This window comes from Triturus cristatus, chromosome 11, assembly GCF_964204655.1.
Source record: "Triturus cristatus chromosome 11, aTriCri1.1, whole genome shotgun sequence".
Classification (NCBI taxonomy): Eukaryota; Metazoa; Chordata; class Amphibia; order Caudata; family Salamandridae; genus Triturus; species Triturus cristatus.
In genome coordinates, this window is record NC_140594.1 from 808,563,864 (window position 1) to 808,589,633 (window position 25,770).

A 25,770-nucleotide genomic window follows, 5' to 3' on the forward strand; every position below is an offset into this window, starting at 1 on the left:
GTAATTGAGATGAGTCAAGACCTGAACTCTGACCCCATCTCTTTGGCATAAACCCTCCCCGAATGCTCATCCAATGGCTTTAAAGAAGAACCAGAAAGGTACAGGGCACCTTTTAAAGTTGGGATGAGCTGATTCTATTGGAAACAGTCCAAATAGAGAAGTCCTGAAATCCATAGAAAATAGCCATACTTTCCCACAAGTTCCTCCCAAATGTACCCCCTATGTTTTAGTCCTAAAACACGTTCCTATTCTCTTGCAATCAGTGTTTAAGGATTTTGCGGGCTTAAAGAATGTGTGTGGAATGGGTGTTGGACTTATCCTTCGAAATTTCGATGTTACGAAGAACTCCCTGGCTAGGTCCAGGTAGAAAGGAGTCAAAGGGAGACTGTGTGATCGTAAAATTCAGAACTCCGGCAGTAAAGACACTTTTAGCCAACCTGGGAAATCCATCCCAATTGCAAAGCAGCATCCACGTGTTACCTTTTGGGTTACTTCTTCAGGCCATCTTTATTGCCCAAGTCACATACTGACTTTGCTGCAGATTGTCCAACTTTAATCAGCCATAGATGCAACATACTCACTGGAAACTCCTAAAAACCCCTGGCTGCATTGCAAATCTCCTTTCAGTCAGAAATGAGTTTGCTTCATCTCTGGTCTTGGAATCCAATTAGGACCAAGTTAAAGGGGCAATTTATACTACTCAGAATCAACATTTGACCCTGGCTTTACAAATGTTCCCTCATCTCAGCCCGAGGAAAACCCTGCGGAAAATTACTGAGAAGAAGGCGTTGAGTATAGTCTCATGGAATATTGCTGGAGCACGCACAAACACTTTGAATCCAGATTGTATCATTTCCCTGAACACGCATGACATTATATGTTTTTATGAAACCTAGAAGCAGACAGATTTCAATATTATTGGGTACCAGGGCCTTTTCCAACTCATATTACCATCTAAGGCGGGTAGAGCAAGTTGGGGGGCTGTCCACTTTGCTTTCTGTCAAAATCAATTACCTTAATATTACGAAATGTTGGTGTTCGCCTCATTTCCTTGTTTCTCTTTTACAGTATTCTGGGCGACTTTAACATTCTGCTAATACACTTTTATTATGACCTTTTTACCAGGGCCTTTTCCAACTCCTGTTACCATCTAAGGCGGGTAGAGCAAGTTTGGGGGCTGTCCACTTTGCTTTCTGTCAAAATCAATTACCTTAATATTACAAAATGTTGTTCGCCTCATTTCCTTGTTTCTCTTTTACAGTATTCTGGGCGACTTTAACATTCTGCTAATACACTTTTATTATGACCTTTTTACCAATCAATCTGGGACATTATTGATCATCTAAATACATTTGTAGATGATTTAGTTTATAAAATACTTGGTAGTTGCCCACTTTTAATCTTCATATTTTACTGTCTGGTCAAAGTTGCAATAACGCACAGTTTTTCTAGAATTCTTGGAACTCCATTATACATCAACCTGTCCTGCCTAAAGGTTTTGCAATCCTCGGTAACAGTCAAGGGTGCTGTTGAGCAGTGTAATTGTGGCAGTGCTGTATTTCCCTGCACCTCGATTTTGGGGTGGGGTTGGGGGCGGTGCAGGACTTTAACAGGTCTCCCTCAAGGGACTGTAATGCATAAGGGAGGCACCAATCTTGTCACTCTAAAGTAATTGATTATGGATAGAGCATTTGACCCTCTCTGGGTATAGGTAAACATCAGCAATTTCTCTACAAGGCATATGATCTTGGAGTTGAGCCGCATTTGTGTGATAAATTACAAGGTCCTATTCCTTGTGCATCAATGCCTAGATGTTTGAGCTACAGTGTGGTGATATGGAGATGTCTAGTATATATTTACACTGCTACAAAGTTGCTGTGTTTTTTCTGCTTTGTCTTGTTGTACTTCATCTTGTGCTGCTGACCCCGAAAAGGATTTATGCACAATATCAACTGCACATGGAGCTAGTGCCAGGTTATCAGCCATTCCCTCTCTTCTGCAATACACTGTATGGGCCCAGTGGTGACCGCAAGTAAATATACCATGCAAAAAAGCAACGACATTATTGTTTACCAAACCACAACAGAGTCTGGTATAAATGAAGGCCCCAGTTGAGCATGGGTGATTGAAACCAGAGTATCTAAAACTTCTTTTGGTAGCTAGGTTGCCATCAATGTCTTTCGTTCGGTGTCTTCACTATCCTGGGACGATTGTTCCTGCAGCCTGGTTAATTTGATCTTCTTTTGGATGATATTTTCTTTCATGCAACTGATAAAACCATCACCGCACCAGCCTCTGTGCCTATCTAAATTCTGCAGCCTTTCCACAGCTCAGTTTTCATTTTGTAAAACATTTTTTAAGCTCTAAACCCTTTCCTTTGATTAGCAGTGCTTTTGTTGCATGTACTGTAGGTGCAATTTCTCTTGGATGCACATTACTTCCAGGTTATGTTCATTCCTTTCCGGTCATAACTAGTGAAGGTGAAGTAATATGACCTCCTTAATTTAAATCTGATCGCCCCTGTTCAATTACATTTTTAAAACACATTTCTTTTAATGATGATAATGAGCGTTTAGTACACACCTAACCTAACATAACATAACATAACACGTGTATTTGTAAAGCGCACGTTCACCACTACGGGTATCTTGGCGCTGAATAACAGATGTTTATTGTTACCCAACTCAATGGTACTACTAGCTTAAACACTAGGAGTGTTTAACAACTGTTCTAACCAAACGAAGTGGTAATCATTTTACCAGCTTTGGATGGATGAGGGCCTGCGTGAATATACTAATGTTTGGATGCAGTACACTAAGGTAACCCAAATCTTTTCAGTAGGGACACTAGCTGGTTTAAGTATCTCATCAGCTTTCTCCCCCCCCCCCCCCCCCCCCTCTTTTTTTCCACTTTTAACTCTGACCTTGCTCCATGAGCCACCATATCACCTCGATGTTTGATACTTCTGCGAGCGACTTCTAATAATAGGCAGTTTAGAGGGATTTACCACTTTTTTACTTTGCACGATGTATCTCGTATTTCCTGTTAATCTCAAGTGTTTTCTCTAGGAATGGGGTATACCCGTTAAATTGTTTGTAGTGAGCATTTCTTTTCACCCAGTGTTATAAATTTGCAAAGCATTGATAAGTCATACAGAGCAGTTGGAGGTGAGCAGACTGGTTGTGACTTTTGAGTGATGCGGAGTCAAATATCCTGTAGGATCTCCTAGAGCTTCTTTTGTTCAGCTTGTATGTTTTTTTTTTTTTCTCAACAAGCATTACTTTTCTGCCAAAGTAAGTCTGTGGTTCAAACTAATCGAAATATGTTATCAAAGTCAATTGAATTTCCCATTACCTATTAGCATATAGTTATATCATACACAGAAAATCGATTCGGTCAGTGAGCCTTGTATCTTACACCATATTATGCCTTTATTCTTGTGGCTTGAGGAGGTTGAATGACTTTAGTCAAACACCGTTTTAGAGCTATACAGTATCTTTATCCTTGCCATAATATATTTTTATACCTAGCTTCCCTATAAACAATTGTAAACTATTTCCTGCAACAGGAAAATTCAGATGGAATTTGCCAGTAATTGAAAATCGATGTCACTAATCCCACTTGTAAAAGCTTCCTGTAGTTGACTATTGATGTCCGAATACGCCTGACCTCTGTGCTGCACACTGAACCCACGTTCCTCAGTTAAATGACGGTATTATTCTTCAAAGGCGGCCAAACACTGTGGTAGAAAGGACGTTCTTGCTGATTCCAATGCATGGAAAATATCCTATCTCACCCCCCATGCATCATTTTCAGTCCCTTCACATTACTTTAGAAATGAATGGCTCCTGCACAGTGCAGTGCAGAGACGTCTGTTGCAAAATAAAATTCCCTTTCAGGCCTGGTATTTCAGAAAGGGGGTGAGTGGTGAGAGATTAATTTGGGATGATCACTGAAAATGTAGTCCTTAAAAGAAGGGATCACAAAAAAATAATGTAACAGAGAGGCAGACAGAGGCTAGAGTCCAAAAAAGGATTTTGCTAAAAGGGGGCCATAACTACAAGCATTAGCAAAGCCAATAGGTCTAGTCTCTGTGAGATTTATTGGCTTTGTAAGTGTTTTTGTATTTCTAATTTAATTACATTTTTTGTAAGCATGCTGGGCAGCAGCGTGACTGCTGTCCAGCCCTGCTGAAAGTGTTTAAAAAAATAAATAAATTTGACACGGTCAACACTAGCTGCTTGATAGCGTTTTATAAAATGCATTTAATTTTTTTTACTGTTGACCATCCTGCGCAGCAGATGCACTGCTGTACATGGCTTAAAACATTGACAGTGCCAAATAGTAATGCTATACAACGTGGTTGAAAGTAACAAGAAAAAAACAATATGATGCGGCCAGCCTTTGATGGCGGCATAGCGATATAATTTTATTTAAAAAACAGAATATATATATTTTTTTTTTTATCTCCCAGCCATGTGGCAGAGCAACCTGTTGCTATATATGTCTAATAAAAATTACAAACCTAATAGATCTCACCTTGGCATAGGTTTAATTCCTAGTTCCTATGAGCTCCATTGATTAAAGTGTTACCATGAACCTTGGTTAACCCCTTTTTATGGTTTCGCTGGATGATTGGTCTCTAAGTGTTCAGAACTACATGAGTGATTTGTCAAACTGTTAAAACGGAGGCATTGTGTTTCAGGACTCTACCCTCAGATGGCCACACTCGAGCTCCCTTTAGGCAATTTAAACAGATTTTTGCAGATCTCATAATGGGAACATCAAAGAGCTCCCTTCAAGAGTGGGTTCAAGCACACCCGTATTGAGGTGCATTCTTGAGTCAAGACCATGACACCAAAACCCATCAAATCTACTACAAAAGTAAATTGATTACAGTTAAATCATTACGTCACATATGGATTGGATAGCACTATGCACAGACTCTATCTTGACTTTTCTAAAAAAGTGATTTATTTATCCAAGATATTGTTTAAAAAAGAAAAGATTCCTCTTTTAAATTGACATAGCCAGTGCATTTCTTCCCTGTGCAAAGACTTCTTCGGGGCTACAAAACATAGACAATACGTACATGTTTTAAATTCACTATACAAAATTAATATAAACAAAATGCCAACAACCTACATGTGATCCATACAATGTTGTTACAAAAAATAATCGCTGTACTGTATTGAAAATCAGTTTAATTCCTGCTACATTAGGGCGCATTCACTGTGCGCAATGCAAATTTATCCAGGCTAAATTTAACCTAAATCAGAATTTCAATTCTCATGATGCTATTGAACACATAGTCTAATCATTAAATTATAGACAGAAAATATCTCATACCCTTCGATCGTGTCTGGGGAGACCGTAGTTCCATCCCTGTTTGTAGCATGATTTTAAGATATACAACCAACCCGTTAGTATAATCACAAGGCATTCAGTGTCCCAGTTTGTCACAAGAGATACTGTTAGAGAATGCTACATGTGTACCTTGCAGTTGGAGTTTTTTCTGTGTAGATGAATACTATGTAGAGTTTACTTGTGCCAGGGGGTAGTGATTATAGACTAGAAAATGGGTAATATAACTCAACCGAATATTGGACCTATGGCTTCACCGTCTGTGGACAGTGGTATTTCTACAGGGCCTGTAACGGATGGAGAGCTGATATTTTGAAGTCATGTGACCTAATTAGGACATCACCCTAGTTCTCATGCAACCATTCATAATAGTGCAGGGGAAATGTACCTTAACTTTGTATACCCTCTCCATATGTTGCGATACAAAAACATAATTTGAACGCTCTTTGTCCTTCCTAGATATATGCTCATGGATAAGGCATCCTTTGTAGGTGGGACATCTGACTGTCCTATAACCTGTTAAAAGAAATAACAAATGCATCTTCTAAAAAAAAAAGATGTGTTCTGACATCATCCATGCTTTTCAGAGCTACAACCTCGAATCCACAAATGTTGTATCTGCGAGATGTACCATCCTCATAATAGATCTGATTATACAATCAAACCTGTCACGCTCTGTTTCTTAATTTCGTCACAAAATATACATGCAGTATATGGTTCACCCAAATGCCCCTTGTTCCAGTTGAGACGTGGTTTAAAACAGGCAACTAATTCAGTGTGAACACAGAGCCCTGTGATGCTACCAATAAAATACCTAGGTGCTCAAAAAGCCCAAAAAACGAGCAAAATAATGTGTTCTTCCAAAAGTATGTGACCAACAGACATTAAAATGGTCACAATACGAAAATGTACGAGCCTTGTTGTGTAATCACTAGAAAACCATAGCATCAATTGGCATAAAGAACACACCTTCATTTGCTCAGTTCTTAAAGATTACATTCACATTTGCATGTAGATCAGAGCCCATAAAGATGAAGAGCTCCATATACAATAGCACGATCTGAAGTCAGTGTATAATTTTAAGATAAAATTGTGTCAATTACGTTCGCTCTATAAACCATCAACCAGTGGCTTGTAGAGCACGACTACTCGCACATAAGGGACTCGAGGCGTGGGGGGGTGGAGGGGTCTGTTGAAGACACTATGGATCAGTCAAAGTGCCAGTTCTTGAGGTCCTTCCTGAATTGAGGCAATGACAGTGATTGCCTGAGGTGGAGAGGTAGGGTGTTTCAGGTCTTCGTTGTGAGGTAGGAGAAGGATCTTCCTTTGGATGTGGTCTTGCAGATACGTGGGACGGTAGCCAGAGACAGTTGAGCAGAGAGAAGGTCTCTGGCGAGTACGTGGAATGCGAGGCAGTGTGGTTGAGGTACGTGGGTCCTGCATCATGTAGAGTCTTGTAGGTGTGTGTGAGTAGCTTGAAGGTGATTCTTTTGTTGACTGTGAGCCAGTGGAGGCCTCTAAGGTGGCTGTTGATGTGGCTGTGGCAAGGGATGTTGAGAATTAATCTGGCGGACGCGTTCTGTATGTTCTGCAGTTTCCCAATGAGTTTCTGGGTGATGGCGGCATAGAGGGCTTTGCTATAGTCTATTCTGCTGCTGATGAGTGCGTGGGTTACCGTCTTTCTGGACTCGGTGGGGATCTATTTGATAAAAAGCATCACGGTGTGACATTAGAATATAATGGCCACTATGGGGCGAAAATCTCTTCTGGATGTGGACACGAAAAAAAATGCATAGGCAGGATATGGACCCCATATCGAATGCGTTATAACAGGGTCAACTAAATGTTTTGACATTATCAGGGGAATATACCCCATATCAACTGCATTATACAAAGGGCAGCTTTCATTTCCAACGTTATCAAGGAATTGTTCCACGCCCCTATACATTATAAAAGAAAGTACATGAACATCTTTAAAAAGTAAATTGAATAGATATTGTCTCTTATAGAGTATAGCAGTGCTCATAACCGCGGAGTCCTAATCCAAAACGAAAATGTAACTAGCATTACACCAAATGTATCCCAACCATCAAAAACATAACGAGGCAAGTGTGCCAGAGACCCCATACAAAGAAAAATTAGTATTATGGTAGCAGTAGTCGGGCCTATCCCAAGACTCTTGTTCCTTACATGCGTGTTTCGTAGCTCACGTATGGCGTGTTTAAAAACCCTTCACTTGCACCCTGAAAGAATTTAAGTATCTGGATATAATGGCAACCCCTGTGATTGCCATAGAGACTAACCTAACCCATGTTAATAAATTAGTCCCCATCTTAGAGTATTAGGTCAATGGAAAAAGAAACTGTCAAAAAGGAGTGTGCGACACAACTGCCATGTCCGCACACTATTTCCAAAGGCTTAGATATAGAGCCAAAGGTAAGAACATGAATATAGCTATAGATAGTTAAAAGATTTTATATAATTAATTATTTATTGAGTTTTATTTATCGTGAACTTGACTCGATGATATCAGAGCGCTTATAACAATATATAGTAAAAGCAGGGGCTGCAATGAAAAATATAAGGCGACCATCTTAACAGAGGTTAACGTTTTCCAATGGTAGGAGATGAAAGCAGGGGCCGCAGTAAAAAGTGTGAATGCCATCTTAACAGAGGTTAAAGAGAAGAGTATGCCCACTATGCCAAGCTATATTGTGAGGCCCGAGTAACTTGTGTACCCTGCTTGTTATGATAAACAAAGTGGTCAAAGGTAAAGAATATATAAGAGGACTACAATTATGATGACTAAAGTAGAACTACTGCACAAAACTAAATAAGTTATTCTGCATGACCCAAGTTACTTATGCACCCTGCATATTAAGATAAACAAAGAAGTAAAATCATAAAGAAAAGTGATAAATATTTCTAGACAACATACGAACACAAAGGTGGTCGTAGCAAGCTAAGAAGCTCTTTCAAATCATATGAGGTAAAGGCAAGTACTGTAACAGAAAATACTGCTAATATCTTGACAAAGGTTACAATATAAACTGTAAATATGCACCAGATTATATAAGAGATACTGTTGAGTCAGAGTTCCTTTATGCACCCTGCATATTATAGTAGGCTTAGAGATCAGAGGTGAGGAGCATATCAGTAACGTAAAATCATGACAACTATAGTAACTGGTGTTTCTAGCCAATCTGACAGGAAAATGGTAGTCAATAAGACTTGTCGCTAAGTCACACAATGAGGATTAGGAAACCAATCATCGAAGGAACTTGGTACGTTCCAGTGGTTAGAGACATCATTCATATAAGAAAGCAGGTAATTGCTGCCGAATAACAGATAGTTGGGGACATGACAGAAAGTGGTGTCCAAGAGTCAAAGACTGATGTAAAGTCATAAAATGATCGGGCCAAGCCTCATTAAAAAGGCACCATAATTAAACAGCCACTTTAATCATGGTCATCCGGAGGAAAAAAAAAGTTATGAGGCGCCACCTTGAAACAAAATCGTGTTCAGATGCAATGTTACGAAAGAAACTACATAAGATTCTAAACACATACCAAAATACTGAAGATTTTCTATTGCTGTAGGCTATATCCTGAAGTGTAAGTGTGCCGTGCAAGACATAGGAAGCAGATTAAGGATTTAGAACCAGAACACTAAGTGGAAAAAAGTCCTGCGTGCCATTCAATATGCATCTCAAAAAATATGAAACTCACTGTTTAACTCCATGGTTACTGTGCTTAAAAGGCATATCCACCTGGCTTCAATTTACCTCCGTGTCAACTCCCTATTTCCACCCCTTTTGTTATTCCTGATATGTTTAATAGCATGAAACCAAATTTGTGTGTTTGTTGGGTGGTCCTGGTAAATATACATTGCTATTGGATATCTTTAGTCCTGGTGTTTGATCGCCCTGACATGTTCTTGTATACGTGTCTTTAATCACCGGACACTACTACCAGTGTAGATCTTCCCACATGCACATCCAATGACATAGACCATAAATATGGTACTCCAATTTATGAACAAACCAGTGACATGTTCAGTGATGGTGTGGTAGCAGAATTTAGTATTCTTGTTCCATCCCAAATAACAAATGAAACATGTGCCACAGGTCTAGAAACCATTGGGTTGGTCAGGAATCTGTTTTGGGGGTGTGCCTACCTGAGTTTCCCTTAACATATCTAGAGTACAGAGTATTTTTGAGAGTGGTGCCCCTCCAGTAAACCATTCTGGGCTCATGTGGTACAATGCCCTCTGGTAGCATGTTAGAGTCCAGAATGTGCCAATCTTTACGTAGTACATCATAAGTATGATTACTATATCCATTGTACTATGAGATAAAAATTGCTTCTTTGTTCATTTTGGAAATGTTCTTAGTTTGCGCTTGACTGACAGTCAGTCTTTGTTTCCTATTTAATTTAATGGTCCTTTCCTCTTTCTTGAGGCAGTTATCATCATAGCCCTTTAAGTCCTGTTTCATGTATTGCAGTCCTTTAGTGAACTCTTGATCTTGGCTGCAGTTGCGACTTAACTATCTTCCCAGAAGGTATGGCCTCTATTGTAGACTTGGGGTGGGCGCTTGCGGCGTAAAGCACGCTATTGCAGACGGTTTGTATTTTTAAAATGTCACTATGAACGTCTTTCTGATGTACGTACAATCGTAGATATAGGAAATCTATCGCTTGCCTGTGGTATTTGAGGGTTAGCTTGAAATTGAATCTGTTGTCATTCATATAGATATGATGCAGCAGTAGATCACTATACAGTCCCATTCCAAATGATCAAAATGTCATCAACGTCCATAGAAAATGTTATCCGTTCAATTGTGGGAGCCCTGACCCCAGGCATGCTCATCCTCAAACAAACCAATAAAAACGTTTGCACAAGACTGGGGAAACCTGGAGCCCATGGCAGTACCTTGTTTTTGAAGATACCAACCCCGTCATGGAGGCAGACATTTCTAATCAAAACTACTTTGGATATCTCTAGCAACATAAGGGTGTGCTCTAAATGACCAACATTGCATTTGTATAGATGAAAGTTCAATGCCTTCAGGCCACGTTCCAACTTCATACAGGTATATAGACTCTCCACGTCCGTTGTCACGATCATGAGGTCCTCACGGTCCTCTCATTTGCAAAGTACATCCTTGCTGTCCCTCAGATATGAGGGATGATTCCTCACATAAGGTTGTAGAAATCCATCTACATACTCATCCAAATGCTCAGTGGAGGATCCATTTATGGAAATCATCGGCCTTCCCGGTGAAAACTGGGCCGTTTTATGTATTTTAGGCAGTATGTTTATACAAGGAAATCTTGGATATTGTACTTGAAGATATCTGTATTCACAAGGGCCTTGGGCCACTGTCTATGGTCAAATCCTCTTTCATATTGATATCATTCGCCAATTGCACTTAATTACCAACATCATCATTGTCACTCAAAGAAGCAATTGCATGTATGTTACACATCAGAAATTGAGAAAGTGGTGCAAGACGTGATCAGAGGCGCATAAGGATGTTCACTGAAATGCATCTCTAATTTTAACTTCTGTACACATTTGAATCATTCTAAATTCACACTTGTAAAATCAAATTTTACAATACGGTAGTTGCCTGATCACTTGTTGTCTCGTGTAGATTGGTCTATCGTTGCACTTATTTCTTGCCTTTTGTTTTCTGGGCCTGTAACCTTGTTTGTATACCTAGTTTGTGTTTCTTGCCTCCACTTCTAATTCTTCTCCTCTGCCATTCAAAGCTTTTTTTCTGTTCCCCAACCTATATCTTTGTATCTCTTGTAAAAAATCAGTGAAAGATTTACTAGATACCTCTGTCCTGGGTCATTCTCCCAGATTGCTATCCACTGAAGACGGCAAAGCACTGTTCGACGAGATACTTGTGTCCTTTGTGTTGTTTATGGGGGCTGTACCTGGTTGTACTGTAATATCATATTTTCTCGCAAAGGTGGAAGTTCTTCCCCTTTCAAAGTTCTCATAGTCTCATTTGATTTTTTTTTTTTGTGTGCTTTTGTTTACCTTTTTAGATATAACTGATTATCGATTTGTTCTTTTTTCAAAATCTCATAAGTTTTCCCTTTAGCTTAATGTAGATGAGTCTTCTTAATCTCTTTTGCCAATGTCAATATTTCTTCTCACGTTTTTTTTTTTTTTTACCTTTCTTCTAGAATTGCCTACCAAAATCCCCATCACTTTATAGGAAGCTTAGTATAGTCCCTTTTCCCACTGCTCTAAGAGGTCAATTTTCAGGTCTTCAAAGTTTGGAAAAAAGAGTATACATGAGCCTCTTGGAATTTTCTTACTCTCAATATATTTTTTAGGGTAGCCCTATGCCACCATTTAGCCAGTTCCTGTTTTTTTTTTTTTAGTCTTTCTAATTTCACAAACTTGTCTTTTAATCTCTCACTTCTAGCAGACGGTGGAGGGTCACTTTTTTGAGTTAGATCCTCCCTTATAAAATAAGTCTTCTAACAGTACCTCACGATTATCATCAAAGTACATGTCTGGTAAGTTGGAACCCATGATAATGATGATGTGCCCAAACACAGCATGTGATGTAGAAGAAGGGACTGCGGCAATGAACATGCACCTATCACCATAGTGGGTTTTAGAAGTAGAGAACAGTGGTGCATGAGTCAAGAAGATGACTCGGCAACCACCAAATAAAGTACAAAAGTAATTTGAATACAGTTTTATATAATTATGCCACATGTGGCTAACACTGTGCACAGACCCCATTTTGACTTTCCTTACAAATTGATTTCTTTTAAAAACCTTTCTTCTTTTATTTTGGTGTAGCCAACGCATTTCATCCCTTCAGAGCTGCAAAACCTACTATACATACATGTTTTAAAATCACTAAAGAAAATCAATATACACAAAATGCCAACACACTATGCTGTACGGGTTTATATTGAAAACCTGCTACATAATCAATTGGGGTAATAGTGAAGCACGCTATTCACCCGTGAGGGTCTCGAGATGCTGGGGGAGGGGGGGGGGGGGGGGGGGGTTACAGCTCCGAGTCAGCCGAAGGGTGGGGGAGCATCTGATGTCGATTGGGAACTCGTTCCAGGTCTTAGCCGCGGTGTAGGAGAAGGCTCTTCCACCCGCTCTGGCTTTGCGGATGCGCTGGGTTTCAGCGAGGTCGGCGGAGCGGAGGTTTCTCTTGGGTATGTTGAGGGAGACTTTCATTGAGGTATTGGGGTCCGGCGTTGTGGAGGCATTTGTAGGCGTGGGTGAGTATCTTGAAGGTAATTCTCTTCTCAACGAGAAGCCAGTGGAGGTTTCGTAGTTGTTGGATGATGTGTTCATGCCATGGAATGCCAAGGACGAGTCTGGCTGCAGTGTTTTTGATGGTCTGGAGTTTGCGGAGCAGGGATTTGTAGATTCCGGTGTAAAGGGCATTTCATAGTCGAGTCTGCTTGTTATGAGGGCGTGGGTGACGGTCTTTCTGTATTCAGGGTGATCCATTTGAAGGTCTTGCGAAGAATGCAGAGGGTGTTGAAGCAGGTGGAGGCAACGGCGTTGATCTGTCGGGTCATGGTGAGGGAGGAGTCTAGTATGATGCCGAGGTTTTGGGTGTGGTCCGTCGGAGTGTGGGGGGGAGCATTGGTCCACCAGGTGTTGTCCCATGCTGAGGGGGTGTGTCCGAGGATGAGGACTTCTGTCTTGTCCGAGTTGAACTTCTGACAGCTGCTGCTCGTCCAGGATGCAACGTCTTTCATTCCTTCCTGGAAGCTGAGTCTGGTTGTGTGGGGGTTCTTTGTGAGGGAGAGAATGAGCTGGGTGTCATCGGCATAGGATACTGTGCTGAGTCCATGCGGTCTGACGATGACGGCGAGTGGTGGGGGCGCATGTAGATGTTGAAGAGCGTGGGGCTGAGCAGTGATCCTTGGGGTACCGCACAGTTGATCTCTGTGGGTTCGGAGAGGAAGGGCAGGAGTCAGATTCTTTGGGTTCTGCCGGTGAGGAAGGCGAGGAGCCAGTTGAGGGCGGTCCCCTGTATGCCGGCGTCGTGGAGTCTGGGGGTGAGAGTGCAGTGGGAGACGGTTTCGTAGGCTGCAGAAAGATATAGTAAGATGAGGGCCACGGTGTGGCGTTGGTCGAGGAGAGTGCGGATGTAGTCTGTGGCGTTGAGGAGGGCGGTCTCAGTACTGTGGTTGCTACGGAATCCGGATTGGGAAGGGTCGAGGAAGGAGTTCTCTTCTATGAAGTTCGTTAGCTGGACATTGACTATCTTCTCAGTGACTTTGGCCACAAATGTAGTTTTTGAGGTCCATCGGGTCTGCGGAGGGCTTCTTGTGGAGGGGCATTTCCAGTCATTGGGGAACATGCTGGATTCGAAGGTGCTTCGTAGCTCTGGTGCTATGGCAGCGGTGGCTCTGTGGATGATGTACGGCGGGTAGGGGTCCGTGGGGGCTCCTGAGTGAATGCTTTTCATGGTTGTGGCGGTGTCTTCGTTGGTGACTTGGGTCAAGGCGGAGATGGTAGGCTGGCTGTCGTTGCTGGAGGGAGGAGTGGTTTCGGTGTCTATTCGTTGAAGTTGTAGTAGAGGGACTTGATATTCAGATGGAAGTAGAAGCCGAGTTTTCTGCAGAGATCCAGGGAGGATGTGAAGTTAGTGACTTCACTGGGGGTTTGGTGAATTCCTGAATGATGCTGAAGAGTTCCTTTGAGTTGCTGGAGTTGGCGAGGATATTATTCTGAATGAAGGTCCTTTTGGTGGATCTGTTGAGCTGGTGGTATTCAGTCATGGCGTTCTTGCAGGTGGTCCGTTCTTCTGCGGTTTTGCTGTTCCTCGATAGCTTCTCGAGACGTCTGCAGGTGCGTCTGGATTCTTGGAGGTTGGTGGTGAACCAGGTGGCCTTCATGGGGCGTGGTCTGTCGGGGTTGCAGAGGTGTGCGAGCTTGTCTGCGCAGTTGGTGATTCATATGTGTAGTTCCTTGGCTGCAGAGTTTGCTTCTGTCAAGGTGGGAGGGGGATCGTGGTTGAGGGTGGAGTTGAGGTGCTCCTTTGTGACCTTGCTCCAGTATCTTCGCGGAGGGCGTGGTGTAGGTTTGTGACCGCTGGCTTTATTGAAGGAGAAGTGTACTCAGTGGTGGTCCATCCAGGGGCGTTGCATGGTGTGGCTGAAGTGGATGTTACCTCCTGCGAAGATGGGGTCAAGGGTGTGTCCTGCATTGTGGGTGGAGGTGGTGATGAGCTGTTAGTCTGGTGTTGGCGAGGTTGTCCAGGAAGGCGGAGGAGTTGGGGTCGCTGAGGTTAAGGTGGAAGTTTAGGTCTCTGAGCAGTATGTAGTCCATGGAGGTGATGGTGTGGGGTGCGATTAGGTCGGTGATGGTTCTGGTGACCATGGTTCGAGGTCCGGGGGGGGTCTGTAGGTGAGGGTGCCACGTACGGTCATTCTGGGGCTGGTCTGAATCTGGAAATGGAGGTGTTGCGTGGGGCACGAGGAGTCCCTTGTGCTGGAGGTGGTGAGTTGAAGGGAGTTCCTGTGTGCAATGGCGAGTCCTCCTCCTGGATGATTGGGGCGGACCTTCCTCAGGATCTTGTAGCTGTCAGGGATGGCAGTAGCGATGTCTGGGGCGGAGGTGGGGTTGGTCCAGGTTTCCGTGAAGAAGACATCTGGCGAGAGGGTGTCGAGGAGGTCCCAGATTTCTGTTGCCTGCCAGTGAAGGGAGCACACGTTGAGGAGGATGCATCTCGGGGCTTAGTGTGCTGGCTTACAGTAGGTGGGCAGTGACCATGGGGGTGCGGAGGTTGGTGGAAGTTTGTCGGCAGTCTCTGCATGAGAACTGTCCGTGGGTGGTGTTTGGTGTAGGCAGCTGGCAGCTGTAGTGTCTTCAAAGATTGAGTGCGTGGAGGGCTGCTGAGTCTTAGCAGGGGGGGTCAGAGAACCTGGGTCCCTGCCATTAAATGGGGTCGCAGCTGGGAGGCGGGGATGGGACCCAGCAAGGGGGGGGGGCCACGGGGGCAGCAGCGGTGGGAAAAACTGCGATGGCAGGACAAAACCAGGCACAATACAAAAGGGCACCACAAGGCACAAAAATAAAAGCAAGAGATGGACAACAGAGACACAAAAAAGAAATAAAAGCAACAGATGCACAACGGACAGAAAAAAAAAAACTGAGACAGAAGTGGAACCAGCAGAAGAGCATGGCTCTCCCACAGGACCACCAGGGATGAGGCACAGGCAGGAGCTTGCTGGTGGAGGAGGGCTGGAACACCTACCTGCAATCCGAGAGGTGCTGTGACGGAGCTGCGACAGGGGGAGAGCAGAGTTCCCTGATCAGGAGGTCAAAGTCCTTGCTTAGGACACGTTAGCTGTGCACAATGCAAATGTATCCAGACCTGATTTATCTACATCAGAATTCAGATTCTCATGAGGCTATGTTTCATATAGTCTAATAATTAAATTATACAGAGAAAATTTCATACCCTTCGATTGTGTCTGGTGGAGTCACTAGCGTGATTTTAAGAAATCCATATAGCCAAACAACCTGTTTTATCTGCAAGGATTCACTTTATCCCTACCACCCACTGTTCTTACACTCCTTCTCAGTCGTTTGAATGGGCCTGGCACTTGCAACAGGAGAGGATCAAACCAGGAGGCCATGCTAAAGCCATATTGACTATGCATGATACCTGGTTTGATACGTCCTGGTGTTGGTGTTAGGCCCAACCAAACAAGCTGGGTACGGTTTTATCCTGAGAATTGTGGGAACAGGGGAGATTGGAAATTGGTGGGTGCTCACAGATTCCTCAAATTTCCTTTACCGGCATATGAGGAAAATAATTGATTTAAAGTTTGAGGCCTGTAGGGCATTGTGGGTAAGAAAACTTACTGGGATTCATGCAAGTCACACTAATCTGGACTCCCCTGGGTTTCTAGTATTCAGAAATATCAGAGTTTAGTAGGGTTCCCTGATTTGTGACTGAGAACAGGCCCAAATATTGCAACTATTCAGTATGGCAAGTGAAAAGAAATTGGGATTTACTTTAAAAAATCCAAATTTCCTCTCGCTTTGTATGGGGATGCTGTAAACAGGTAGAAAGACTATTAGGGCCTTGGGGTTGGGGGAGAGCACAATTTTTGGGCGGCATGCCTCAGCCTATATTATTTCACTAAAAGTATTTGTGTTGTGCTAGTGGACTTTCTACTCTCTCCCCTCCCGGGGGCAGAGAGACCGTATTGCTCTGGGTGGGAAGGGGGAGCACTGGATCTTGCCCAATGGGCCGCTTTCCTCCCTGGAGAAAAGAAGTCCCTGGTGTCTAATGGCCTTTCAACTTCTCCTGGGATGGCTGTTCATTGGCAAACTCCTTTCTGCCCCTAGGGAAAAGAAAGACTGGATGCCTCTTCTGGGGTTGAGGCTTGGCCTGATTCCAGCAAGGTACTAACCCATGCGTTTTTCTGCCATGTGACAAACCCCTGGGGGTAGATTGAAGGCAATGCACCCAATCTACCCCTCTGGCGGGTCAGAAGGATACTATTTCCCTTAGTAGGACGAGGGAGCACTGGCCCTTTCCCAAGTGGCTGCTCACCCCGCACTCTTCCAGAAAAAAGAAATCCCGGCATCCAGACTTTGATTTTTGAAAAGAAAATGCTTCTGGTTTTATCTTTTCCTGTGTGTCCCTTATCTTGTTTTCGACTGCCATATTGTTAAGATAGTGTGATGTTTGGCAATGAGTCAACGGCTGCACTAAAAAAATGAAGGTTGGACTGCAGACAAATATTTTATTAAATTAAATCTCGGCGATTAACCTAGTAGCCCCGGTCTTTTGGTGTTGGCTACCCTAGTGACAGTGACCCACCCTGTGGGTAAAATTCCCTATGAGAATCCTCGTTATACCATCCATTTTAGGAGGGTTTGTATGTGTTGGCTGTCTGTAATTTTGCATTTGTTTAAAAAATGTGTATACCGGTGGTTGCTTTATTCAAAAATTGTGATCAAGATAGTTGCACTAACTTAAAAAAAAAAAATTTTAGGCTGACAAGTCAGTGATGATGAATTTGAACCGGATTGGTTTATTTAGGAAAAATGTATGCCAGATACCGTGGGTCTGATTTTGTTTATTAATATTATTTGAAAAAAGCAGAAGGTTTGCCTTATTTTTTGTGAAACAGATTTGTTAAAGGCCTTTAAGGGTCTATTTGTTAATATGCTGTGTTAACACTTGTAGGCAAGTATTAAGTTGCATGGATTCTTTAAGGTTACTATAATAGGAAAGGATTCGTGTGTTGGTTACCTTTCTAACAAAATCTTGGGGGTATGAGGTTTGCATCATTCGAATCCTTGTTAGGCCCTTTAAGGATGCATTATGCACTGTGTATGGCCAGCTTCAATTTAGTAGAACTTCTAATTTTAATGACTATACTTGCTTGATGGTTACCTAGTTGGAATATTCATGCTTCATACAGCAGGCTGAATTTGGTTATGGCGAGGAGCTACTAATTAAGAGAGCAGGCCTGTTTGATTCATTAGGAAACGTTATGTCGGATGCCACTGGCCCGATAGGTTTGTTGTAATCATTCATAATAAAGGAGGTAGGGCTGATTTATAAATAGTGAAAATCATATGCTAAAGCCAATGAGTCTTTCTGGATTGGTTGATATTGCTGTAAAGATTTTGGTGTTGGTTAATGCTTATGACAAACCATGATGGTAGAAGAGTTGCACTGTAGAGCTGTCGGCAAGGACCTCTAAATTATATCAGAAAAAAAATATTCAACATACTTGCACAGACCAAGAAGGTCTTTGGTTCAACCCTCTTCTGTTTTCCAGTATCATTCCCATTTTGATCTCCCCATGCCAGCATACTGCATGGGGGCAAAAAGTTAGCCCAGTTCTGCCATTGACTCTAATGCTTTTTGCATCATCATTTCTATTCATCTGCCTGAAAATGAGTACCCAAGGGTATCTGAACTGGTGACAAGTCCTATTTAGCTTTCATTTTTTACTTTTATAGATCCTCATCATGTTTTTTTCCCTTCTTGGGTTTTTACGTTTGTGACCATTTTGCAGCAATAGAGTAGTGATACAGTGTAAACATTAGCTTTCGAAAAGCGTTGCCAGGTGCGATGTTTACTAAATGGACATCTTAGAATGGTTTTATGCACAGTGCATCATTGTTTTTACAGCTCTAAAAATGCCAACATGATTATAAATGGACAATAATACTGTATAAAATAACGTTCAAGATGGCTCCCGGTGCTATGTTGAGTTTTATTTTTGAATTTTTATCGAGTGCCCGCTAAGTTTAAGTGAGAGCATGATTTCTTTTTTGTACTTTCATTTCTTTATTTTATCTTCCCTATGCTTAAGTTCATAAGTCTGTTTTATTGCTAATGGGGGAGTGCATGTAAGAGTGAACCTGTAGTGGATGAATGTACGTGTATGAAGACTAACTGAATGCCTAAACTCATCAGTGACTAAAGAAGTAATTCTAACTATAAGCCAAACGTTTTGACATTACCAGTGATTGTTTGTTCTCTCGTATTTGTCTTTTCTATGTACTGTAAATAATAGCAGTTAATAGTACACAATTTAGACTCTGATTCCAATCTGGGGGATGAAAAGTTATTTACGGAATCTGGTAAAATATGTATACGTTAGGGTGCGGTAAATATAACCGGGTCCAAGCTGTCCTCTTAAAAAAACATTAGAACTTGCTTGCAGACTCGGTGTTTTCCACACTGAATTTCACATGTAGTTGGATTTATTGCAGATCTCCGCCTGTAAATTTAAACTGGTTTGAAAGTTTACTTGTAAAAATTGCCTCGGAGGGATTGATGTCAGCAATTACTGTAGTACTCAGAATTCCAGTTGCTGCACTAACTCCAGTATGCTGAATGATTGGGATTTACTTTACCCCCTTCCTCGAATTATGGGGATTCATGGAATTGAGTTCACAGAAGGTTGGAAGGCTGAGTTGGCTTGTAAACCGTGAGCCATAAATCACGGCCCCGTCCTGTCAACTACTTACAACTTCTACAGTATGAGATTGCTTCTCATTTTTATTCATCAGCATATTTGGGATTTCTTATAGGATTTCTCCTTTCTGTTATTGTTCGCCCTTGACAGAATTGGCTACTTATGTCACAGTGGGCCTGTAAATGATCGATCCACACCTACTAAACCAAAGGGCCCGTCTGGTTTTTAGGAAGATGAGGAAATATTTGCAAGCAGGTGTTTGTAGTACAGTGGTTTTGCTGTGTGGAGTAAATTGAATCGTTAAATCAATTTTAAGAAGAAATTTCTTTTTTCAGGAATATGTGATTGATTTGTTTCGCCTCACAAGAGCCCTTAAAAAGTTAGATATTAGACGTTACAGCGGTCTTTAAAGTGCAAAGAACAAATGTATAAGCATTATGATATCCCTGTCATTAATGGAGTTACCTATTTGGCAGACATCTGTATTAGGGATGGACCCCTATTAGAGAAAAACGTTCCTAGGTGGAAGAGCAGTGGATATTGAAAGATCATGGTTTTTTAAAATTTGGAAGTCTGAAACGTTTTGAGTGAGGTTAAACCTAGTATCGGAAATTTTAAAAACCTGATGCAATGGTCCTTTATCAAAATAAGACTTTTAAGGGATTTTGATCCCATTAGAATCTTGACAAGTCTGAAGCTAGCAGAGGATTTGATAGAAACCAGAACTCTGAGATCCATTATCTGGTGGGTTTCTATTCTTAGACAAAAGAATGCCCGAGATAAATGGTAGTCTAAAGAAAATCTCCAGCTCTCAATAAGCTAAATGAGTTTAATTTTACCATTTTGAAGGGTGCAAATTGTAGGCGAAAGCAATTGTATACCAAATGGCTATGTACAGAACCCTAGCTTTTTTGCACAATATCGACCCCCAGATTCCAGAAAATAGTTTCAAGTGTTTAATATGCATTGGGGGAGCGGGGAGGGGGCGTAGTTGACCCATTTCATCTGGGGTTGCTCAAGAATAAAATAATTCTGGGCTGAGATCGAGAAGTACTGTTTTGATACATTAGGATTGGAACAGTCAATAGACATCCAGAGAGCGGTTCTGGGGTATTCTTCTGATAGCAACAGTGGACCCTTAACAAAAAAAGATATATATTATCGTTTTAATAGCCAGATCAATAATTCTCCAAAATTGGCGGTAGGAAGTAATCCTGAAATTCCAACAATGGTGGTCCAAATATTGTAGAATTAAGGAGTTGGAAAATGGATATGCATTAAGGGCAGGTTCTTATAATAACTTCCTGAGACTTTGGGAGGTGTTTGGATAAAAAGTAGATTATATGCAGAAGAATGGGGCGGGGGTTTTGGAAAATGTGTAATATAAGATTTTTTATTCTTTGTATTACGCTGAGGTTTATATCTGTTATGTAATTGGAATACTATTTTTAATCATGAGGCATTGTCAATAATTGCAAACTTTTTGATCCTTTTGATTTTTTTTTTTTTGGATGAACTTTTCCAATAAAAAAAAATATATATACTAATCTACTGGCGGTCGCCAGTTTATAGTTAGGACCGTGTTTCCATAGGAAATCTCAAAAATCTATTTTGAATAACTTTGGCGCCGGTTGACGAATCTTTGTGAAATTTTCAAAACTAATGGGGCGCTCCGCTCCTACCCTGAAAGTCTCGGGGTGATTCGTCAAGCGGGGGCCGAGAACAAATGGGGGTCCCAGAACGCGTTTTCCCCATGCATTTTTCCATAGGACCTTTAGTCGAAGGTACAGCCCGAACGGCTGAACAGAATTACTTGAAATTTGGCAGAGAGGTAGTCCTCAGGTCAGGGAAGTGCCTTTTGCAGGTCTGGTGTCAATCTGTTCAGTATTTCCTGAGAAAATAGCATTTAAAAGCATATAAATATCTATACGCGTGCACGGTGCGCGCACGTGCGAAATTCTGATTGGTTGTTAGATGTCAGTCAACATTCGAATCTGTCGAAATCAGGAAGTGTCGGCCGCCATTTTGTCTCTCGCACTGAAAAGAAAAGGGGGAAAAAGGTGGAAAAGGGGGCAGGGAAGAGAGTTCCTGACCCCCTAGCCTTTGTCATGGGGTCACAGAAGGACCCCCAGGGGGAAAAAAACATTTCATTTTTTTTTTTAAGATTAAGAAATACATAACTTAGCATTTAAAAAACCGTACAAATTCACTTAAAAACCATAGGTTTCACACAGGTTATAGTTGGGTGGATATTTCTCTCGTAAAAAACCAATGAAATTCCCCCGTTAGTTAGTTCAGATAACTATAACTCGCGCGACCGCCACTCTATCACAAGGATGATGTCATCAGTGATGTCATGAGTGATGCCACTGACCATGTCATGCGTGATGTAATATGTGACGTCATGAGCAGTGGATTGCGGCCGCGCGAGTTATAGTTATCTGAACTAACTATAACGGGGGAATTTCATTGGTTTTGTACGAGAGAAATCTCCACCTAACTATAACCTGTGTGAAACCTATGGTTTTTTTAAGTGTGTGTTTGTGTGTGTGTATGTGTGTATGTATGTATGTATGTATATGTGTGTGTGTGTGTGTGTGTGTGTGTGTGTGTGTATATATATATATATATATATATGTATATATATATATATATATATATATTTTTTTTTTTTTTTTTCTTCAAGGGAGCTATGTTTTAGGTTCTGTCTTTGTACCCAACATTTCATGTCGACATTAAACACATTTGATCAAATTTGATTTGTTTTCTCTTTTGTGACTTGAGAACGTCCTTTAATACCTCATCTGACCTGTCATTTGTGTGTAAAGGGCAAAGAGACCTCCACTCCTGTTATCTGTAACTGTCCTATTCTAGGTGCCCATTATAGAATTTTGATACAATCTTTTAAAGATGAAGGGTATTTGTTGGGCTGAAAAGCTGTATTACATACTATCACTAGAGAGGACACTAAAATGAATGTGGAGCATTTTAAAATGTAATAATTATGCTTCTAACAGCTTTGCCCTAATATCTGACATCAAACTGTTAATATTTGATCAACTGTGGTTCCTGCGGCGCGCCCCCTCTGTAACAACGCCATGGCTGGCATCAAAGCTATGATAGTCTTTTGTTTGGAGGTGCAATTGAATTGATGTATGCCCGGATGTGCACTGCCACAATATGGCAAATACGGGCCATTGTTTGTTGTGTTTTCTATGTCCTTGCAAGAAGAGTAGTGGATGGCATAGATTCAGCAAGCTATGCTTGCAAGGAGCGTGCCATATTTCTCACAACAGGCATTGTGGTCTCAGCATATGGGCTACCAATAGTCTTAGCAAGAGCAACTAAGATTGATTGGGGAGCCTCTGGTCTCGTCCTGACTGGAAACAGTCCTCTTTGCAACTATACTAGGAGTCCTCCTGGTCTTTGGCAGAAATGATGACTTTAGCTGGCAGCAGCGGTGAAACAACATTTGTTACACAGAGCTTTCTATGAAACGGACAGCAATGTTTGTGATTATGTGGCCATTTGTTTAAGTAAAAGACTTATCAATACAGAGAAATTGATAACTAGGCTCCGTGGGTATACTTAAATTCTCCCTGTAGAATTTTGTGTTAAATATCGTGATGTTAAAAACTTGTTGAAAGGCTCTATGTATGTTAATTTGTTTAAAGAAAAAAGGAAGGAAAAACACAAAACCCTGTTAATAATTTTCTGTTTCTATTTTTTTTATCCTTCTCGCTGTATTGAGATGGAGGATAATTCTTTAATATATATTGTATCTGGAATAGCAACATTTTAACAACTGGAAAAGTCTATAAAGCGAGTCACTAGAACTGCTAAAAATGTTTTTAATAAAAAGTAACAAAGTTAAGTTTAGAGAACAGTATAATGTGACTGTGTTTTGTAAGTTTGTGCTTCTCATTAGTTTTTCTGAACGCTACAACAGAAAGGAGTAGACTCTGCCCTTGAGAGAAGTCGCTAAACCAAAACGATTGTACACCATTGGCACAAGGCTTCTTTCTCGGAGTAGCCTGAAAAGCAAAATGTCCGTAGTAGTCCTTTCCTGCACGTGACTCACTGGAGAGAATATTGAACACCATATATTAGTGAACCATTGCAGCGTCGCCCCTCTGAAACTTTCTTTTAATAATCTACAGGATTTTTCGCCAGGGTTTAAACATGGCAGTGTGGATATCTTTGGAGTACACATCCGACTTTAAGTGCTCAGTTTGTGTATGGATTAGAACAGCAGTGCTCCTGTGAACATCATTGAGAATATTTCTGCTAAAACAACTATTCTAGTTACTGTGTATCCGACACGTGATATCCTTGTTTTTATTTGGAGACAGCAAGTTTATCAAATCCACAGTGCCCTGTCAGAAGTTGAGATAGAGATGTAAAATGTGTCCATTCTGTTTTCTTGTGAGAAGTAAGTAGATGAATGGCAAATAGTAATCTACTGCTCAAATCCAGTCCATTGGAATACAGTATTTACCAATAGCGTTGAATACATCACTTTTGCTCTTGCTTTTTTTTAAATTCGAAACCCATTTGTGTGAGGAACATAAGAGAGGCTAAGATAAAAAAAAAATAGGTGCTGTTGAGTTTTTGTTTTCCATTCCTAAGGAAATGTAATGGAAATTTCGATGGTTTTTTTCCACAACACATTGAAACAGTTAATTTATAAATCAGTTTTTGCTTTATTTAGTGGGTCAGTCTGTTATATTTTATTTGTGTTTATGAGGTTACAAAACATTTTGGCGCTACTGAATATAAAATGAACTGATTTATAATGTATGTGAAAAAGAAACCTCTATTTTCATTTGCATTTTTATTATACACAGTGTCTGAACAACTTGCCATGTGTAGATTTAAAGTATTTCAAACTATAGCGTTGAATGACTTGGAATCGAACGTACGCTGTATAAATATTCCGAACAGCCACAGAATGCTTTTCTTTAAGCAACGTTCTGTAATTGTGATTTTTGATTCTTGCTTTATGTGCATTAACTTCCATTGGCTTGTTTGTCTGTTCACAATGTACATTATTGTCTGTCAGGTTTTATATGATTTCGTTTGACAATTTTGGCCCACATAACTGGCTACCTTTCGTGGCCTCTGGTTTTGGTGGGGGAATACCTTTGCTTTGTATCTACAAGCTTTTTAGTAGGCCAAGCTTTTTTGGGTCAGAAGGAGCATAATCAATGCACTCAGGGTAATGAATGTGATGCATGACACAGTCACTTGTGTTTCATGAAAGTGTAGAGAAACCTCTAGTATGCTCACAAACATAACTTAATAGCGCATGTTGCAAACTACTGAAATTCATACTGAACTTTGCAGGCTTAATTTGGTAAATTATCCAACCATATTGCATGAATTCAAATGGAGAAGGGAAGGAGCCTGAGTAGGTAGTCTGTGTTAACTCGAGTGCATTGGCGGTATTCAGGAAAATTTGTGTTTTTCAAGGCATTATGTTTTGTGTTGTATCCAGTGTACCTGGCAAGCTTGATGCCTTCCCTCCAGCCTTGGGTTAATGCCACGACTTGCCCAGCCTGCATCTCATGAGGCCTGTTCTCATTCTCATAGGCACATTTACAATATGTGTATGAGCCTTAGTAGCAGAGCCTTTATGTAATTTGACCTGCATGTCCTGAATCCTAAGTCTCTTGTCCTTGTTCAAGATGCATTACAGTCTGCTCAGTTACATGTCTGTGTTGGTGCCGTCCAGAAATGGAAGTTACGTACAAGTTCTTTTTAAATCCAAAACTTCTCCTCCTCTATTCGATACAGTCTAGCCATATGTTTTGGAATACAGATCGGTTAGATGCATAGAGCACTTTGTGGAAGTTTAAACACAGTTTTTCCAATGTATCACATTGGCAGTTTCTCTATTTGATCATATCTCTGAGCTAGGACATGCCTAAGTTAGTATTCACTTCCTTCCTTTGAGGACCTACAACTTCAAGGATGTGGTTTGAGAAATATTCCAGAAGATCAGACAATCTCTCTACGACAAATGGAGACCAGGACTTAGTTTAGTTATAAATATTTCAGCGTAATAGAAATTGACTTGAAAAACAAAACATTTGCTATCATTGTAAATGGTTAATAGACATGATTTTTCTAACTGATGAGTACAGAAGTACTATTCTTCTGTAAAAAGTAACTTTTGAAAAGACGAAGCTTTTAAATAAAAAAAAAATATATCTGATTAACTATTAGCTATCTGCTATGAGGCAGTAATGTCTTTTTCGACACATCTACATAGAGCTCTTGCCAATCTTATAGTAGAAAAATAAAAATACATATATAGAGATGTTTTTGGGACCGCCTTCTTCAACCATTGGTCTGGTTAACTGCTGTTCACATTTTGCTTCTGCCTACCACAACATAAGGTAGTCCTGTTTAGGCATTGCCTCTTTTGCACTCTGAA

At 41.1% G+C, this 25,770-nt stretch overlaps 1 protein-coding gene and 1 pseudogene across 4 annotated transcripts in view; both read left to right on the forward strand.

The window, feature by feature from the left end:
• PIK3CB (phosphatidylinositol-4,5-bisphosphate 3-kinase catalytic subunit beta) overlaps window positions 1-25,770 on the forward strand; it is a 965,971-nt gene that overhangs the window by 17,916 nt on the left and 922,285 nt on the right. The window lies entirely within an intron of this gene.
• On the forward strand, window positions 22,430-22,795 carry LOC146785462 (leptin receptor overlapping transcript-like 1 pseudogene; annotated as a pseudogene).